This window comes from Belonocnema kinseyi, chromosome 7 (genome assembly GCF_010883055.1).
Source record: "Belonocnema kinseyi isolate 2016_QV_RU_SX_M_011 chromosome 7, B_treatae_v1, whole genome shotgun sequence".
NCBI classification, from domain to species: domain Eukaryota; kingdom Metazoa; phylum Arthropoda; class Insecta; order Hymenoptera; family Cynipidae; genus Belonocnema; species Belonocnema kinseyi.
This window is the reverse complement of record NC_046663.1, coordinates 2,879,471-2,901,492: the sequence shown is the minus strand read 5'-3', so window position 1 is coordinate 2,901,492 and position 22,022 is coordinate 2,879,471. Positions and strand designations below refer to the sequence as shown.

At 26.8% G+C, this 22,022-nt stretch overlaps 1 protein-coding gene across 1 annotated transcript in view; it reads left to right on the top strand.

Moving 5' to 3' along the window:
- Nucleotides 1-2,555: 2,555 nt before the first annotated feature.
- Nucleotides 2,556-22,022, top strand: part of LOC117176299 (band 3 anion transport protein) — a 177,653-nt gene continuing 158,186 nt past the window's right edge. The window contains exon 1 of the mRNA XM_033366496.1: nucleotides 2,556-2,847. The gene's annotated coding sequence lies outside the window, so the exon portion shown is untranslated. The remainder of the gene's footprint in view (nucleotides 2,848-22,022) is intronic.

The window sequence follows — 22,022 nt, the reverse complement described above, 5'->3', positions numbered from 1 at the left end:
TAACTGATTTTTTTATATCAGAAAATTAATAACTAATTTTTTTGAAAATTTGTCTTTTTTTCGTAGAAAATTAAGCTTTTTGAATTAAAATCTAATCTAGAAATTTAGCAATTCAATTTTTGTTTGAAATTTAACTTTTTTGGTTCAAAATTCATAGATTTTGTTTAGAAATTGTAGTTTTATATATAAAATTTAATATACTTTTATTAACTGATTTTTTTTAATTCTTTTTTTTATATCTGAAAATTTAACTATGTTATATTTTTGTTTGGAACTTTAATTAATCTTCTTATTAAAAAAATCAACTTTTGGTTGAATAACTATTTCATTAACTAATTTTTTGAAAATTCATATTTTTTTCGTAGAAAATTAGGCTTTTTGATTTAAAATTTAAATATTGGATCACGAATTTATGTATTTTGTTAGGAATTCATCTGTTTGGTTTTAAAAATGTCATTTTTTCTATAGAAAATTAAATTATTTTTTTGAAAAATCAAGAATTTGTTTAAAAAAATCGTCTTGTCAGATTGAAAATTCAAGAAATTGTTAGAAAATTAAACTATTTGCTTTAAAATAAATTACTTTATTGAAAAATCATATTTTTTGTTTAAAATTCAACTTTTATTAACTGATTTTTTTTAATTTAGTTTTTCTGTTAACATTTTTTTTATATCTAAAAATTTAACTCTATTTTCAACTAGATTCTCAAATTTATTCATTTATTTTATTTTCCGTAAATTAATTTTTTGCTAATTATTTAATTACTTCATTTTTTATTGGAAATTTCGTTCTTTCTTTGATTGAATTTTTTTTAAACTGAAAATTTTTGAAAATTTCTTTTTTTTACGAAAAAATTCATGCATTTTGTTGGGACTATATTTTTTTTTAATGAAAATGTAATTCTTTTGTTGGAAAATCAATAATTTGTCATCAAAAAATCGTATTTTTAGGCTGAAAATATATATTTTTTTATGCAAATTAATTTTTTACCTATAATTTAATTACTTCATTTTTTGTTGAAAAACTCATACTTTCTTTGATTGACATTTTTTTTTAACTGAAAATTTAACAATTCAAGTTTTGTTTGAAAATTTATCTTCATTAGTTGAAAATTTACGTATTTTGTTGAATATTTGTATTTAAAAAAAAAATAAAAAATGTAATTCTTTTATTGAAAATTTAACTGTTTTTCAGAAAATTCGTCTGTTTCGCTTGAAATTAAATAATTTTGAAGAAAATTAAATTATTTGGTTCAAAAGGCAGCTTTTTATTGAAAAATCATATTTTTGGTTTAAAAATCAACTATTTTATTAAATTATTTTTCGTAAATTCATTTTTTATTGTTAACAAATTATTTTATCATCTGAAAATTTAATTATTAAATTTTTTTGTTAAAAATTGACCTTTTTTGTTCAAAGTGTCATGAATTTTGTTAAAAATTCAACTTTTTTCGTAGAAAATTAAGCTTTTTGATTAAAAATTTAAGTATTTAATTACAAAATAATGTATTTTTTTAAGAATTCATTTTTTTTGTTACAAATGTAAGTATTTCGATGAAAATTAATTTTTACTGCTAATTTAATTACTTTATTATTGCTCGAAAATTTCGTTCTTTCTTTGATTGAAAATGTTTTTTTTTTTTGACAAATTATAAACTGCAAAATTGAACTATGTTCTATTTTTGTTTGAAACTTTGTCTATTTAATTAGAAAACTCAAATATTTAGTTTATAATTAATATTATTAGGTATAGAAAATTAATCTTCTTATTAAAAAAATCAACTTTTTGGTTGAAAATTAAATTACTTTATTAACTCATTTTTTTTTTAAATTCGTATTTTTTCGTAAAAAATTAAGCTTTTTTATTTAAAATTTAAGTATTTCATTACGAATTGATCTGTTTGGTTTTAAAAATGCAAACATTTCGCCGAAAATGTAATTTATATTCTGGAAATTTAAAAATTCAATTTTTGTTTGAAAATTTATCTTTTTTAGTAGAAAATTCATCGATTTTGTTGAGACTCTACTTTTTTACGGAAAATTAAACCCTTTTGTTGAAAAATCAATACTTTTTTTTTAAATCGTCTTTTTAGGTTGAAAAATCAAGAATTTGATAGAAAATTAAACTATTTCGTTTAAAATAATTTTTTAAATTGACATTTATTTGATTGAAAAAAAAAATTCGGAATATAAAATTCCGTGTTTAGTCAATATTACTTACCATTTGGGAGGAGGGGGGGGGGGGGGCAAAACTATGCTCTTCAACGTGGGAAAACGGTGCCTTTAAAAATAGACGAAAATTGGAAACGTCGTTACTAAACTACACCTGATATCCCACTTCCGGAAAATGTAGTACGCAGCTCGAGAAAAATTGACAAGCCTGGGATATTTTAGAGCGAAGGGCACACAGGCAATGCGGCAAAGTCAATGGCATTTGGCGGCTTCTGCCCATTGTGCCAGGTGCCTATCGACCTATAGACCATTTTTACTGATTTTCTATAGTCTCTGTTCTGTTCGGCAGTCACTCATTCTCATGTCTAACAACCCTGTCTGCCTGCCTGCCTGCCTGCAGTCAGTCAGTCAGTCCAGCCAATTCACCAGTCTGCTCGCAACTGCCATGCCGGTATCGAGCTATCCCCTTTAAATTCTTCACTGTCCTCACAATTCGGAATAAAAACAAGTTATGTCTTTTTTTAAACTTTTGATTTAACTCTCGAACATTCAGCACTATTTCGAGTCGGAACTCGTCGAAAATGTTCGTCTTTCTTCGATCCATTTATCCTTCTTGATATATCCCGAGACTGAAGAAAGCCTCCGAAGAACAAGTCCACTGGAATTCTGATTACATGTAAGTTTTCCCTTTTTTTAATTTAGACATTTCGAGTGTAAACAAACCATAAAAGGAAGAGTCGGCGCTTTTCTGGAACGCGTGTAGAAAACTCTTCTAGTCATTTGCTCTATTTCGTGCTGGATCTGTTCTGTTTGGCTTTTAGCCTTTATTTCAAATAAGGAATGTAGTTTGATTTTTTGGCAATCCTTTTCATGACGGTAGTCCAGTTTAGTGATGGTAGTTTCAGAGTTTTTAGGGGTTTTAGGAAGACGAGAGAGAACCTAACCTTCGAAAATTCGCGTCGTTCGATTACTAAACCTAAAAAACGTCACGGTGGACGGGAACTCTCATTGTTTCCGTTTAAAAAAAGTTCTGCAGTCAATTTCAGGCCTCGGAATCTCCATCGGACTAATTGCCAATTTTTGTTTTTGCTACTATTTCGAAAAAAAGTGAGAATAAACTGACACTATTTTAAAATAAGAACGGGTTTTCAATCAAGAAAGATTTTTTTAGTCAATAAATAAAATTTCGTCCAAAATTTTGAATTAATGAGCGAAAATGATGAACAAAACAGGACATTTTTAACCAAATATTTCAATTTTACATCAAAATACATAAATTGTTGATCAAAATGATAAATTTTCAATAAAAAAAAAGTAACCGAAATTAAAATAATCAAATTATCAGTAAAATATTAATTCTCAACCAAATAAAATAAACTTTTAATTAAATAGTTACATTTTTAACCAAAAAGATGAATTTTCTATTTAAAAAAAATCAATCTTAAACAAAAAAGTTTAAATTTTTACGAAAAAAGTGTGGAATGTTCAACAAAATACATAGATTTTTAACCAAAAAAGAGAAATTTTCAATTAAAAAAATAATAAAAGAATTTTCAATCAAACAAAATAAATGTTTCAATGAAGTAAATAAATTTGCAGCTAAACAGATTTATTTTTAACAAAGAAAAAAGAATATTTAACCAACTAATTTGATTTTAAAACAAAAAGATTAGTGTTCTAAAAAAAATACTAATTTTAAACAAAAATATGAATTTTTAACTAAGAACAATAATTTTTCAACCAAATATTCACCAATAAAATTTCTATTTAAAAAAAAATAAAATTTCAATAAAAAATATCGAGTTCTTAAACTAAAGAAATTAATTATTAACAAAAACGAAAATAAATAAATTATCAGTGATAAAATTAATTTTTAATCAAGAAGATTAATTTTTTAGCAAAAAGTAGAGATTTTTCAGCAAAATACGTGAATTTTTAACTAAAAATAATAAATTTTCAATTATAAAATTATAATTTTCATCGAAAGAAATTAATTTTTAAACAAAAATAAAATAGTTATACTTTCTGTAAAAAATTAATTTTTAACCAAATAAAATAACATTTCGATAAAATATTTACATTTTCAACCAAGTAGGTGCATTTTCAATTAAGAAGATTAATTTTCTACCAAAAAAAGACGAATTTTCATAAAAAATGTTGAATTATTTAGCCAATAACATGAACAAAACAGTACATATTTAACCAAAAGTTACATTTTTCATCATGGAGATTAAATTTCTAAAAACAAAACTTCATATCTTTAACAAAATACATAATTTTTTGATCCAAAAGATAAATATTCAGTTAGCAAAATTTGTTTTCAATAAAAAAAGAGCATTTAACAAAAAATAAGTTAATCAGTTTGTCAGTGAAAAAATTAATTTGCAACAAAATAAAATAAATTTTCCATAAAATAGTTACATTTTCAAATAAACAGATAAATTTTAAACCTTAAACACTGTCTATTAAATAAGACGAATTTTCAACCAAGAAATTATTTTTCGATTAATACAAACAAAACAAAATTTTACCCAAAATTTCGAATTTTCAAGAAATTTTCTACCAAAAAATACGAATTTTCAAACAAGAAATCATTTTTCGATTAATAACAAAAAAATTTCAACAAAAATGTCGAATTTTCAAGACATTTTCTACCTAAAAAATACGAATTTATTAAAAAATACAAATTTTCAACAAAATACAGTAATTTTCATCCAAAAAAGATAAATTCTTAGTTAGAAAAATAGATTTTCAATAAAAAAAAAAATAATCCGAGAAATAAATCTTTAAACACACTCAAAATAATTAAATTAATAATGAGAAAATACATTTTCAAACAAATAAAATAAATTTGCAATGAAATCGTTAAATTTTCAATCAAACGGAATAATTTTTAACAAAAACAACAACAATATGTATTAAAAAATATTAAAAAATAATAATAAAAAACATTAAAAATTTTCCCAGGATAATTAAGACAATTTGTTTATTCTCCTAATAGCTTTCAAAATATTTTAAAAAATATTTTTTTTCGAAATGATCAATGATCAATATTTTGGTTTAAATTTTTTGAAATCTCAAGACTGAAATTAGTTTCGAATATTCCAAATCATCTCAAACTTACAAATATCTTTTGAAATAATTCAGAGTTTTTGCACAAATGTTTAAATTAAAAAAATAGTCGTTTCAAAAAATAAAATTTTTAAAAATAAAACCAAAATCATTTAATTTTTTTCATGTAAAAATTTAATCAAAAACAAATTATAAATTAAATATGTAACTAAAAAAATATTTGTATAAAAAATATTTTTTATGCTTAAAGTTTCTAAAATTATTTTTTGAATTTAAAATAACAATTTTTGAATAAGCATTTTCAAATAAACAGATAAATTTTAAACATCGAACACTGTCTATTAAAAAAGACGAATTTTCAACCAAGAAACTATTTTTCGATTAATACAAACAAAACAAAATTTTACCCAAAATGTCGAATTTTCAAGTTTCAACCAAAAAAGATAAATTCTTAGTTAGAAAAATAGATTTTCAATAAAAAAAAAATAATTCGAGAAATAAATTTTCAATGAAATCGTTAAATTTTTAATGAAACAGATTAATTTTTAACAAAAACAAGAACAATATTTAACCAATTAATTTGCTTTTAAACCCAAAAGATTAATGTTCTACGAAAAAATACTAATTTTAAACAAAATAAATTGAATTCTGACCTAAGAATAATAAATTTTCAACCAAACATAAACATTTTTTGTTAGAAAAATATATTTTCAATAAAAAAAGTGAATTTTTAACAAAAAATAAAATAATCAAATTATCAGTAAAAAAAATTATACTTGAACCAACAAAAATTAATTTACAATGAAGTAGTTCAATTTTCAACTAGAAAGCTGAAATCTTAGCAAAAAAACACCAATTATTACCAAAAAATAAATTTTTTTAAACATAATCAGTTTTCAAGCTGAAAAATCGAATTTTGTAGAAAACGGTTAAGGGGCTGTCCATAAATCTCCTGACGCGTTTTTCCTTTTGTTTAAATAATGATGAGAATAAAATTTTCCTGAATTGAAAAAGAATAAAACGACATGAACAAGAGAGAAACGATTCACCAGATTTATGGACGGCCACTGACTTTAATACCTGAAGATATGAATTTTTTAATAAAAATGTTAATTTTCAAACAATGAAGATGAGTTTTCAACTGAAAAAGATAAATTTTCCACAATGAAAAAAAATGAATTTTCAAGAAAAATTATAATAATTTAATTATCAGTAAAAAATTAATTTTTTTACACAAAAAAAAACGAATTTTCGAACAAAAAAGAGATTTCAGTCAATAAAAAAATAATTTTCAGCGGAAATGTTGAATTTTCAAACTAAAAACATCAGCTTTCAATAAAACTGTTAATTGTTAAATCAAATAATTAAATTTTAACCTAAAAAGATTAATTTTCAACAAAATACATAAATTTTTAATGAATAAAATATCAATTTTATACAAAAAATTGAATAGTTAAATTTTCAGTAAGAAAAATAAAGTTTCAATCAAACAAAAAACGGTTTTTCAACCGAACAAAATAATTAAATTGTCCGTTGACAAATTAATTTCCAATAAAATTAAATAATTTTTAATGAAATAGCTACATTTCCAAACAATGCAATCAATGTCTTTTTTTTTGTTTGTTGAAAATTAAACTTTTTTGTTGTAAAACAATTAATGTTTTTGACTTGAAAAATCAATAATTTGGAGGAAAGTAAAATAATTGGTTAAAAGTTAACTTTCTTGCTGAAAATTCTTTTTTTTTTCATTTAAAATTCAATTTTTTGGTTGAATTTAGTACTCTTTTCTTGAAGATTCCTTTTTTTAGTTTAAGATCCATTATTTGAGGAAATCTAACTATTTTGCTGAAATTCGTTTTTTTGTTGTTAAGAAACAATTTTCTTCACTGAAAATGTACCTATTTCATTTTTTGTTGAAAATTGATACTAAGGGGTTTAATTTTCAATCTAAAAAAATAAATAAAATTGTTTAAACAATGGATATGATGATCATCAAAATTTTATTGGATTAATTTCTATTTTATACTTTTTTTCAAAAATGTTAAATTTTCATTGAAGATAATCAATTGCTAGTAAAAAAGACAAAGTTTCTACAAGACAGTTTAATTTTGTACAAATAGTTTTTTTTTTCATGCCATATTGCTCGATTATCTACTAAAAAAGACGAACACAAAAAAACGTATTTTTAAATAAAATTATGAACCTTCAATCAAAAATATGAAAAAAAATTTCAACTTTCAACCAAGGAGTTGAATTTTCATTGTGAAAATTATATTTTCTAAAAAAATGTAATAGTTTATAGTGCAACAAAAAATTGATGTTTATAAACAATTAAATTAAATGCAAAATTTTGGCATTTATGCGTAGAAAAATATTGTTCTTTGCACGCAAAATGCTGTAAATTGTTGTAAGAGTGACACTTAGTCGCAAAAATGTTTACGTAATTAACAATAACGATTGTTGTAAATAATTTTTGTGACAAAATTTAAATTGGACGTTTTTGGATTTAAATTTCCTTTTACCGCCTAAATTATTACAGATATTCCTGAAAATAATAAGGCTTTATTATATTTGTAAAAATGTTATTTATTATAATTTATTACATTTATAAAATATTATAAACCAGGAAAATGATTATTTCCCAGGATAATTAAGACGATTTGTTTATTCTCCTGAAAGCTTTCAAAATATTTAAAAATGCATATATATTTTTTCTAAATGTTCGAAGATCAATATTTTGGTTTAAATTTTTTGAAATCTCAAGACTGAAATTATTTTCGAATATTTCAAAAACATCTCAAATTTGCAAATATCTTTTGCAATAATTCAAAGTTTTTGTACAAATGTTTAAATTAAAAAAATGGCCGTTTCAATAAATTAAATTTTTAAAAATAAAATCAAAATCATTTGAATTTTTCTCATGTAAAACAACGTATTTCTAGATGAAATTTTGTTTCAGTTATTATTTTACAATTCGGCAAGTTCCTGTCGGAAATGTTATTATTAAGAAATTTTTCAATTTGGGATTTTCGCAGTGCCTGGAAATTTGTTTTCCAGGATTTTTCATTCGTCATAAGTTATACATTTTTTTAATTTTTCTTCGGTTGTTTATTAAAAATTCCTTATCGGAAAATGTCCTCTAAAGAAAAATAACCTTGACTAACTCTAGTTCATAAATAATAAAACAAATGCGACTATACATAACCGCATAAGTAAAAAGTTTGGCGCTTACTTTAACGATTGTTTTACAATACAAAAATAATGTCAAGGATTAAATTAAATTTAAGATTGAGTCTTTGATGCTACACATTGTTTTACGCACTTACATTTGCTGTCTCACTAATTAAACACAAGATAAAATTATTTCAAGGAAAATCGACTTTTTTCATTTTTAAATTGAAGTAAAAAATTTGATTGTTTTGATCCAATTTTTCAGAATTGTCAGACGGAAAGTTCGCTATTTAGAAAATAAAGTGCGTCGCGTTTCTGAGCGAATTCTATTTTAGAACGTGATGATGGGAAACCTCCATGTGTCTTAGCAATTTCTTATCTCAGAGAGCTGATTATGAATATTTTATGTACATTATATTAAAAAAAATATATTATTCTTGCATTCCATTAAAATGAGCCTTTAGAAAAATACTCACTCGCTGTCAGTCAAAAAAATAGTTTTTTTGTTTTAATTACAATTTTTCTCTGAGAAAGACATAAAGATTATCTTTTATTTTGCAGGATTTTATAAAATATTAGGGAAAATTCGAGTCGTTTTATAGGATCCGCGGGGCTTTTAGAATTTAGAATAAATTTAAAAAAAAATGTTTACGAGTGATGTACGATATTTTATTAGAAATCAGCATTTTACGAGACTGTAGGGTCCTCTGAAAGGTAAGTCGTGATGTTTATAATATCTTGGCCGTGATTATTTTTTCCAATAGAAAATGATTTAAAATTTTTCCAGGAACCTTCAGAAATAATTTTAAACTTTAACAGAAATCTTTCAATAAATATGCTTCAAACATTTTAAAATTCTTAAATAGCTTCTGTAGTTTTTTTAAAATCTTTTTAAAACTTCTAGGTATCTATTAAATTTACTCCATTTTTTTCTTGAATTTTATAATCTTGCAAAATTGAAAAATTTGGCTTTTAACCTAAAATTTTCCCATGAATCTCGAGACAATTTTTATTCTCTTGAAAGGTGTCAAGATACTTAAAAGGATTCTAAATTTATTTCCGACATCTTCAAGAATATAAAATTTGTTTTATTTTTTGTTTTCATTTGTACAAATTTTAAATTATTTGTTAACCTTTTTAAAACTTCTAAACAGCCTTAACATTTTCCGGATTATTTTGTTTATAATTATGGAAATCTTTTTAAATTTGCTTTTAAAATAAATTTTTGATATGAAAAATGATTTATTTTAAAATGTTATTTTTCACCATTTTTATATCTCCCTTGAAAGTGACTAGAATGAACTAATTTTAAACTAAAATTGTTTTAAATTGAATAATTTAAAGTATGTAAAAATTCCTGTGACTTAATTCAAAATTATTTGAAACATTCTATAATTAAAAAATTTATGTATAATTGAAACAATTAACAGTATTTGCAATTTTCTAGGCTCAATTAATTGTAAATATAACAAATTAAAATTAAGATATCAAGATTTGACAGTTTCAATTTAATTTAAATTTCAATATTTCAAAAACTGAACTTTAAAAATTGTAGCAATTTAATTTTTAATAAAAAGGATTTGAAATATTATTTTTATCGAATAATTAATGTATTAAAATTATTAAATTTTAATTGAAAGCTTTCGATTAGAATCATTTTTAGATTTAAAAATTTTTCTTTTTAAAAATTAGCTATTTATATTAAAAGTTTAATTTTTTTAAATTTATGCCACTGTAGTCACTATTTTTTATCTCTGAAGTGAGTCAGCATTAATTTAAATCTGAGTGTTCAGAGTCTTTTGATTTGTTTCTAAATTTAAATTCCCTGAGCAGTTCCGCATTGTCAAATCATTTGCCAAAGTTACACCAATGTGAAAGATTAACGGTTTTAAAGCAAATCGAGTAACCAGATGTACGGGATAAAGAGTAAAATCCAAAATTTGGCAATAAAGAAAATTCGAAACATTTTTTTTCATCCAATTTCTTATTTTTTGCTGACGGCAGGTTTCATCTAATCTAAAATCCCCTCAAATATTTTAATTGTTATTAATCTTTTATATTAATTTTTATTTATATTAATAACAAAGAAAATTTGCTGAAAAGTCTGCTATTATATTTTTGTTTGACGATTACAATCTTTGTTTAAATTTATTTTTTTTTAGTTCAAATTAACTTTATTATCTGAAAATATAAGTAATTCACTTTTAGCTCAAAATGTACACTTTTTAGTTGAAAATTCATCCGTTCAATTGTTAAAGTTGTTTTCGTGCCAAAAATCATGTATGTGGAAAAAAGTTTTCCATGATTTTAAGAATTGAAAAAATATTATCAGTAATTATTTATGAAAGAAAAGATATTATTTTGTACGAAAAAAGTGTAAAAATTACGTCAAAGAATAAATTTAACAATGTTTTTTGTTGCGGAATTTTTTCCTAATGTCGCTTTTTACCAAGTCCAAAAAATTGTTTGATTTTAATAAATCTGAATAAATCATAATCTTTAAATATAGTTATTTAAAATTTGTTTAAACGAAATTATTTGGACGATTTTTTAAAAATTGTTAATCTATAGTAAGATAAAATTCAATTAAAAAAAAAGATTGTTGACATACACATTTTTTGTGATTAAAATTTTTTTCATTTAAATTAATGTTATTTATTTGAAATATCATCACTTTTAGTTAAAAATAGTTTTTGGCTGAAAGTTAAAATATTTTGTTAAACATTAATTTTACGCTTTAAAGATTCTACTATTTTTTTTAAAGTTAATTTTTGATTTTGTTTTTAACTGAAAATTCAACTATGTAGTTAAAAATTTACTTGTTTTGTTGTAAATGTTGCTTGTTTCGTAGAAAATTAATCTGTTTTCAATCAAAAGTATACTGCTTGTTTAAAAGTTGCAACCACTTCGTTGAAAATTTATTTTATTCGTTGAAGGTATAACAATTTTGTTCAAAATTCGTTTTTCTCTGTTTAAGAACTAATTTTTTTAACTGAAAATTTAGTTGTATTAGTGTTGTTTGAAAATTGATATTTTCTTGTATAAAATTCAATTATAATGTTGAAAATAACCTTTTTTGTTTTAAAAATTCAACAATTTGGGTGATATTTTTTCAGTCTTGAATGGACAATTTTTCTTGAAGGACAATTCATGTTTTTGGTTGAGTTCAATTATTTTTTAATTTAAAGTATACATATTTTTTGTTTAAGAATTGGAACAATTGATTCAAAATTCAACTAATTGTTTAAATATTCAACTATTTTGTTGAAAATTTAATTATTTTGTGCAAAACCTTTTTTCTTGTGTCCGTAATTAAGAAATCACCATAGAGAAAATCCTAAAAATATAAATTCCCGAAATTTCTTATTTATTGCTCGTGAAAGGTTTTATCTGCACTGAAATCCTTTTAAATCTTTTTCTGTGCCGCATTAACTTTTTCCCCGAATGAAGAACAAAAAATGATCGCGAAAGGAATATCCTTGAATGATTCACTGCATAACCGGAAGTTCAACGCTCTAAATATTTTTTTTAATATATAAAAAATATTACATTATGTGTCTGTCAGAAACTTCCTGTTTGTAAATAATTATAATCTTGAATTTCTAGAAGCCATTTGTCTCATGCAAAAAAATTATACACCGGAAGTAACTCGCAAACGATTGATAAAAATACTATTATTGTCGAGATTAGAGATTACAACTGATTACAACTTTGTGTCAATCGGAGAAGGTGATAAGTAAATCAATCTAAGTCGGTGGAAGTTATCGCACTTATCTTCGTTTAGATTTTATTCTGCAGGATGTCCGATGTACCGGAAAATAACTTGAAATTGATAATAAAAATTTTCCATTTTATGTCTTTATATTTAAGGGTGCATATTCAACTTAAAGAATTTTGAAATACAGCTTTGAAGCTTGTCATAAATAATAGATTCATAGCCCAAAAGGTTCCGAGTTCGATTCTCGCTGCCTGCACTTTTTTTGTTTAATTTTTTATTTTGATTAGAATCTTCATAATTATAATTTCCGGACTTTTACATCTGCATTTTTAATTTTTTTATTAGGATAATTGAAAAACAAAAAACTATCATACAGTTCAATACGGTGTATTTCTCAAGATCCACGTTGAAAGAATCATCAAAAGTTAAAAAAAAAACAATAGTTTTTCCGTAAAAAAAAAACATAAAAATTATTATTCGCATAATTTTTAAATATTATTGAAGAAAATTATATTTATAAACATTTTAGTAAATGAAAAAATTATATAAAAAGTTTTAGGCAGCGAGAATCGAACTCGCAACCTTTTTGATATGAAGCCGAAGCGGTAGTCCCTGAGCTCCTGGCTGATTTAAAGTATGTTTTGCCAAACTGTATACGGCTTGTGGCGGAAGACGCATATTTTTCATTTCAATCCGGAAAAATGTTATTAAAATTTTTTAAAATCCATTTGGCGGTCGAATTATGCAAGATTCGGAAAAAACTGATAAAAGTTGTTCACCTAAAAGAGATCCAAAAATTTGTTTTCAATAATTTGTTGATAGGACACGTAGTTTTTAATTTAATCGTAAAAAATTATATTAAGAAAAAGGAAAGATTTTTGGAAAATATGGGACAGGATACGAAAATAAAAGTAATAGACAAAAGTTATTCACAAAAAAATCGACAAATTGGTTTTTAATTATTTTTTGATAACGCGTGTAGTTTTTGTGTTAATCCTGAAAAAGTATATTACAAATAAATCAAGGTCAAGTGAAGGTCAAAATTTAAAAAAAAACATTCAATCGACGTAAACCACTACTTTAACACGTTTTTGGGGTCGCTAAATCTGAATTCGGGGTCAAGTTTACCCCATCAGATCGGGACGAAGGTCATCTCAAGGTCAAAATTAAGAAAGCAATGCAATTAAACTTATGGGGTCGAACTAACACCGGATTCGGTTTCAGCGACCGAAAAAGTCCAATAGTAAAAGTTTCTCCAATTGCATGGTTTTTTAAAATTTTGACCTCTCATTTTTACCTTCACTTGACCTGGACCCTGACCTGGCGGGGTCAATCTGACCCTGGATTCGGATTCAGCGACCCCAAAATCATCTGAGAGTAGAGGTTTTTTCTGATCCATTGGTTTTCCCCGATCCAATGGTTTTCTTCAGTTTGACCTTCACTTGCCTTTTATACTGACCTGTTTCGGTCAAAATGACCTCGGTTCGGATTCAGGGACCCCAAAGTGTCTGAGAGTATAGGCTTTCTTCGATCCAATAGTTTTATCCATTTTGACCTGTAATTGACCTTGAGCCTGATCTAATGGGGCCAAACTGACCGCGGATTCGGATTCAGCGACCTCAAAACCGTTTTGGTATGTTTATTTAACTCGGGTTGTAGAATTTTGTTGTAGGGTTGTGTTGTGTGTCAAAATATCTTCTCATATTTATTAAACTCTAAAAAAATGTTAAACCTTTAAATTTAGGTTTATTATAAATAATTTAAGATAACAAATAAAAATTTGTCATCAAATCGTGTCGGAAAAAAATGTGTTTTCATCTTATACATCCCGTAATAGTTTCGCAGATTTACTTGCAGCCGATTTTTATGACTTCATATTTAACTTTGTTATAAATAATTTAAGCTAACAAAAATGAAACATTTTCATCCTTTTTGTCAAAAAAAAACACTGTTTTACTTCTATCATAATATCTTATCAGACTTGTTTTGCTAAAAAAAGTATTGTTAACCTCCACATTTACCTTTTTTATTAATTTAAGATAAGCCATCGAAAATTTTCATCCTTTTTCACGAAACAAAATTCTTTGCTCTGTAATATGTATTTCAATTATTTTAAGAGATTTTAAAAGCTTAAAAGTTAGGGGAGGCCACCCTAAAGTAGATCATCAGTAGTTAAAAATACTAATGGATGTTAAATAATTAACCTAATGTAATAAATATTCAAGACACGATACGTTTTAATATATTAAAATTATAATTAATTATTTTACTAATATCTGTGCTCATAATTAAGGATTATCTACTATAGGATCATTATCTACCTACCACATGCTTGTTTTTACGTAGTGAAATTTAAAAATTGGGAATCTCCTGAATTCGTTAAGTTAAAATTTAATTCCTGTAAAAATGTAATAATTCTAAAAAAGTATTAAGAACTTTTGATTTTAAATTAGTTTGATCTAGTTAGTAAAACTAATATAACTGAGTACACATCAAAAAATTAATAACGATCCTGATTATTTAAAAATAAAGAAACTTGAAGACAAACATTTGCAAATTTAAGCTTAAGAAGCTGAACAACTTTAGTTTCAAGACCTACAAAATTGAACTTCAAAATTGCGTATTGAATACTATAATTTTAAATTGTAATTATTCAGTGGTCAAAATTGAAGTATTTGAAATATTGTGAACATTCAAAGTAAAATCGTTCTGAAAACGCTAAAAATTATCTGATTTAGAATTGAAAGGCTTAAAAATAATGAATTCAAGCTTTTTTTAAAAAACAGAAGTAATAACTTGAAAAAAAATTATAAAGCATGTCCGTGCAAGCGGAACAACATTATATTACTTCAAATCAAAAATGATGTTAAAACTGACGTATGATCTAATAAGCTGTCAAATTAACAGGGCAAAAAAGGCAAATAGCCTTGCAAATAGCTTATAAGATTTACTAGAATTCAGATTGTTCTGGATTTGATTAAGTCGAACAAGCTATTTCGAAAAGCATAACAAAAATAATTTTTTCCAAGAAAAAGGGATGAAAATGTTCTATTCGTTAAATTATTTATAAAATTATCTGTTTGTTTATTTAAATTATTAATAAATCACATGTCCGTCAAGAAGTCGGTCTGATTATGAATATGAGAGCAAGACAGCATATTAAGAGGCATGGATTTGTATCTTTCAGATTGTTCTGAGCTAGATTGAAAGTGGAAATAAGAAGATTATTCATTATAGCGTGCTGAGCCCCAGTTAATGGTGAAAGGAGTGTAGTAAAGTACGCCTTCCGGGACACTCTAAATGATACTATAGTTACTTGCGATCAGGGGTGATTTGGTGGACTATAAATGGGTGATTTGGAGTCCAACGTGAGGGGACGGATAGGGTGCTATTTCATTTCCGAGATTCGAAAACGAATCCTTACGATAACAGATTCGTTAACTTATGTTTAGAAAAGAGCATTTATTACAAATCATTGGTTTATGCATGAAATGATCCACTTTTGCACCTAGAGAAGAGGTGAAAGCCACGGTATGATTGAGTGTTTTTGCGGATGAAGACTGAGAAAGCTAGTAAAAGATACAAGGGTTATGAGAGGTTCTGAATGTGGGATGGATCATTATCTCTTAGTCTCTACAATCAACTTAGGTCAAGGATGGAGAAGAAAGAGAACTAAAAAGACGAAACAGACGCGAATCAATATAGAGAATTTACAGAAACCGTAAGTGCGAATAGATGATTAGAATAAGATAAAAAAATGAGTAGATAGGGCAACTTGGGAGCTGCTAACAATAAAGATATATAGTACGGATTAACTATGCTCCAGGATATCATTGTTAGGAGTGCGCGACTTAAGTGTGTGGTACTGCGGTGTGCGGTACTGCGGTTTTAGGAAGTGACTGGTGATGCTTAGTGAAGTGAAATGATGTCTTAGCCGACATCACGTCGTCATGCAGAAAAATGTTGAACGAGAATACATTTTTTTATGTTTCATGCCAATGTTGTGTTTGTTTATAAACATTTTATGATATATTTGTTATTAGGTAACAAAACTTGAAAAGATCAAAGTTCGCTGCAATCACCTGAGCGATATTTGACTGGTAATTGTACCATTATTTTATTACCAGTACTCCGCTGAGCTTTATTATATACTTTTCAGGTATGGCGTAATATTCATAAGTTTTATCACAATAGGCAGTGACTGAAATATTTTTTAAATATCGCTCATCATTTGAACATCACATTTTTTGGTGACTTGAAAATTGTGGCTTTTAGGGGAGCGCCGTACATGAAAAGGTCACCAGAAGAAAAAGTTTTATTTTTTGCCTTAGATTAATACGCAAATTTCGAAAAATCGAAAAGTAGTGAGCCACTAGAAATGAGTGCAAAATTACTAATTCGAGTAGTCGAGATATTTTCTGATTCTATTCAATAGTTTAATAAAATAACGCAATGGTGTGACTTTCTTATCTCTATTGTAACAATAAGAGCGTCATCATTGCGAATTTACGAATGTGACGTAGTCTCTCAAATTTAAAAACATATTCTTCTGATTGTTTGCACAAAGTTAAGATAAATTAGAGTTTTTTACAATCTTAAAATGATAAGGAATCAATGGGCTTCAAATTAATTGTACACACTTAGGGTCTTCAAGCGCTACTTTTCAATACAGTTCTGTTTTCGATTTTCACAATTTATTCGATTGTACATTTTTCTAATATTCCATAGAAAATTGCAACTTTATAGTGAACTTTGTAAACTTAATTTTCCTTGAATAAGGATGAACTTGCGCAAAAGATATTATTTCCTCTCTGAATCAAAATTGTTAAAACTTAATTAAACATTAGTGAAATTTTACAAATTTGATTAGCGAAAAGTGTGCAACTAAAGATCAGTAATAAATCAATAATTCGAATAATTAAAATATTTCCTAATTCAGTGGTGAAAAAAATTAATTACTCAGTAAAATATATAAATTTACTTTGGAGTGTGTATAATAATTTTCAAAAAGTTATAATCAACGCTCCATTGAAACAATAGAAAGCTCATATTGAGAAATATAATTTTCTGATTGTTTGTAAAAAGTTAAGAAAGTAAATTTTCGTTTACAATGATTCAATGGGCTATACATTAATTATGCATTTTCAGGGTTCTCCTGCGTTGCTTTTGAACAAAATTCTGTTTTTAATTTTCAAAATTTTTTAGGTTTCTACATTTTTCTAGTTTTCCTTAAAAGATTGAAATTTTTAAGAGATCGTGGATTTATATAAAGTATATTGCCTAAAAGGCTACGAATCAAAAAGTGCTCGTCGCACGAGAAAATGTCACGAAAGTAGAAAGTTTTGTCCCGTGTCAAAGATTAATAAAGAATTTTAGAAAATCAATTATGGTCATTGAGAGATTATATTTATATAAAAATTGATACAAAGAATGAAGCCAGAGAGTTTATGAAGAATAAACAACGTTAATCATGGTATATCGGTTTTGATTGGCTTGGATGATTTTTTATTAACAAATGAAAGGTCTAAAGATTTTCTTCCTGAAAACATCAATTTTTTAACAACAAGTCACTGTGATGAAGATAAAGTACAAATTAAACATTTTTATGAGCAATAACTTCTGTGGTATAACTGTACAAATATGTTCATTTTGTTAAAAAAATCTTTTGTTTGTAACGCTGATAATTGCAAACGTTTTACACTACAAAAAAAACTGCAAGAAGCAAAGAAGTGAAATACCATTCAAAGTAAATAACGGGAACATTGTACATTATTAGCTTTTGCCAAGGTCTCCCATTCAAAGTATATGTATATACCATTCGAATTTTACATCCTATCGATTTCAATGGAATTGCATTTTCCAGGGTGATCAGTACTTGATGATTTTTCTTTTAAAATGTGACCCATTTCTGTTGAGAAACCCCAATCATAATCTTACATTGGTAAACCTAAGTAGCTTACCTTAGTAGTTGATGAATTTTCTGTTACAATAACCAATTCAGTGGAACAAAACATACATTACCTTAAATCGTGAAAGATTATTAGCATAAGGACATTTTTTGCTGCAAGGAAATTTGTTGCTGCGAAAGGATTCCTGTTGAGATAAATGAAAATCCCTTCAACTTACTTAAATTTAAAAGGAAATTCTATTTACGTCAAGACACATCCTTTCGTCACAAGAGGACATTTCTTTGAATGCCTCTGTTTAACAAAATTTGGCAATTTTTAAAAAATATTTTAATGAGCATCCAAATTACTTTTCGGGCCTGTTAATTGTATGGTTAAAATTTATAATAAGGACATTTACTTTCAATGTCCTGGGCTTCTTCCTGGGCGTTCCTATAGACGCTAGCAACGATTAATGGACGAGATGTTCGGCTAAAGTGTCCAATTGGTGATCCACGTTGTAAATAGTAAAACTTTTAAACGGTATATCATTTTTAATTGCGATTCGCAGACCTTCCCCCTGACAAGTATCGCGATCTTTTTGGTTGATATTAAAGTTTTTTAATGGAAAATTAGAGTTAGGTTTGAGCCAGCTTTCACAAAGCAAAGCGATATCATAAAGCTACTTGTGAAGTTGGCAGCTGAGGAACTTGTTATAAGGCACCTAGCATAAAGAGCAGATGTCCGAATTGCGAAATAAATTGGATTAACATAGAGGATACTTCAGCTAATGTCTGAGCAAAATTTGGTGAAGAGGATGAAATGGACTGCGTGGTCGATTGAGTACAGTGCGAGTTGACCTTGAAAAGAAATTCGAGGTACTCGCAGGATTACTTCTTGGTAATTGTAGGGATTGGCCATGAATATGCTTTGTCCCAACAGACAGGGAGTGACCGCGAGTAAATGTAGGTTTGTTCATACTCTGATTATAGAGGATTTGGGGTGAATAACCTCTCTGGTTCCCAGGTCCCAATGGAGAATCCAAATCGACATTGTCGGAAAGAGAAAACCTAGAATAGCTAAAGTGGGTATTAAAAGAAGTGAAGGTGTAGTGAACGGTGGTGGGGAGTTGATAAGATTATCTACAACAAACGCTTGATTGTTGGCCTTCACCCTTTTTGCTTCTTTGTGATATACCCCGGAAACTTGTTTAGTCCGGACGTTTCTGAACCCAGCGATTTTTCTAATATTTTGCTGTTCTTTGTAACTCGGACAAGATTTCTCTTTTGCAAGGTGGTCACCTTGACAATTCACACACTTGTATGAACTTTCCTTGTGGAGACACTCTTCACCTTATACATGTGGTTCGTTTCCACAAAAGATACATCTTAAGTCTTTGCACTGAGCTGCAGAATGACCAAATCTAAAACATGAGCATCACATTTTTACTGTAGTTATGTATAAGGGTCAACTCTCATTTGTACCTGGTAAAGACGTATAAAGTCAGGAACTTCCTTTTCAACAAAAAGTCTTGTTAATGTGCAGAATTCCTCAAAATGAAACCAAGAATTTAACGACCAAATTTGGACAGCCAATAAAAAATAAAAATTCGAGCAGACAGGGACAGCAACGAAATTACGATGCCAGGTGTCAGGGAGAGAGCATCGTGGTTTTGTTGCTGTTCCTGTCTGCTCGAATTTTTATTTTTTATTTATTTTTTTTGTTTGCCTTGATAATGGTGCTGTATGATTACCGAACCGTTTTATTTGCAGGAATTCTGCACGCTAACTTGTTTATTGGACGTGAAATAGGATTTTAAATTTGATTTTAATCTCATTTAAATTTCTTAAATTTTAAAAACGTCTTGCGCTCAAGACTTGACAGCCTTTGTTGCATTCCGTGAGTTCTTTTATTTTGTCTACGGATATATTCATGGGAATATTTCTTACTATTCACTCACTAGAAACCCTATAATTTGGGATAAAGGATCTAAGTTTTGCTGTCCGAAGTAGATTGTTATCTAAAAAAGTATGGTCTCTCATTATCAGCGCCGAACTTATTATTCGGCACTTTCGCTATTTCTGGTTGATGTGGTTGGACGTTCTAACAGCTTCATCACAAACAACTCATAAGTTCTTTTTAATGGTTGCTTAGATTGATTTGAATCAATTTATTTTTGCGATTCTTTGTTAGATCTGAGTTTATGACAACTTTGATAATTGTGGTTAGGGATGCTCTTCAAAACCTTCAAAGATTCGGTGGGTATAGTTGGATGCATGTTACCTAGATCTTCTGGTATTTTGAAACATTTCCTGAGAGATTGCCCAATGAGGCTTTCCAGATTTGACCATTTAATTGTGCAGGGTCAAAGTTCCCATTCTCAAAAATTTTCGTGTAAAACGATTCCTGATTTATAATTCCTCTTGTTGAAGACCAAATTTAGTCCTAAAGGATCATTTACTTGTTTAAAAAACTTTGGGAATATATTAATGTGCCTCTGATGCTAGAAATCGATAAACTTTTTTTAATTATTTAAAAATACAACATTTCTTATCAAAATGTTTTTTTCATGACACATGCATGATTTCAGCCCTTTTCGATGCCTATAAAGCGGGGCTAAAGCTCTACGTTTTAGTCCCTAGGGAATAAAAAGTGACGTCAGAGGTGAATAATGAAAATTATACATTTATGAGTTGATCAATTTTGGTTGCAGGCAATAGAATTTTGCGATAATTTATACGGAAATTTACCATATATGACTGATAAAATTACCATAAATGACCGGAATTTTTAAAAGTGAATTGTGGATAATTTATGATAAGTTACCATATTTACCCGTAAAAATTCCGTTAATTGTCGTAAATTTTCATAAATTGCCGGAAATTTTTAAATTATATTTTGGGTCATTCATCTTAAGCTACCATAAATTACCTTAAAAATTCATATATTTCCGGAAATTTGTACAAATGTTTAAAATTGAATTTTGGATAATTTATGATAAGTTGCCATATTCACCTGTAAAATTATCATTAGTGACCAAAAATTTAATAAAATTCCACAAATATAGACATTTTTGAAATGAACTTTTGATAATTCATAGTAAGTTACCATATTTACCGGTAAAATTAATATAAACTACCAAAACAAATTCCGGAAATTTATGAAAACATATTTATTGATTTTGGCTCATTTGTGGTAAGTTATCATACTTACCTGTTAAAATGCCATAAGTTATCGTCCATTCTCATTAACTGTCGGAAATTTATTAAATTAAAAAAAAATTTATTGTCATTTTACGGGAAATTTGGTAACTTAACATAAATGATCCAAAATTCAATTTAAAAATGTATATAAATTTACGGAAATTTAGGTATGTTAAGCTGACGTAACCACATCTTCGAATTGAGTTAAAAAACCTATCTCATCATTAAGGGCTCATTTAATGCTCATTTAGTGCGTCATTGCCAAATTTAGTGCTCCACTATTAAAAAAAAACCGGGGTTACGCTAGCTTCACGTTAAGCTGACGAAACCCCATGTGAAATAAACGTTTAATCGTGTTCTATCGTATCACATAATTGAAGGCTCATTTAATGCTCTTCAAAACCGCCAAAAATTATTTTCCAAAACCCACCCCTTATACTGAACAACCACCCTTAATATAAATTATGCACAAATTGTAAATCTAACCATACTATAATTAAGGGCTCATTTAATGCTCATTTAATGCTCATTTAATGCTCATTTAATGCTCATTTAATGCTCATTTAATTCCCCATTGCCAAATTTAAGCTTCACTATTTAACAAAAAAACGGGGGTTTCGCTAACTTAACGTTAAGCTAGCGTAACCCCCGGTTTTTTCAAAAATATTGGAGCATTAAATTTGACAATGGGGCATTAAATAAGCATTAAATGAGCCCTTAATTATGTGATATGACAGAACTCGATTTAACATTTATTTCACATGGGGTTCTGCCAGCTTAACGTTAAGCTAGCGTAACCCCT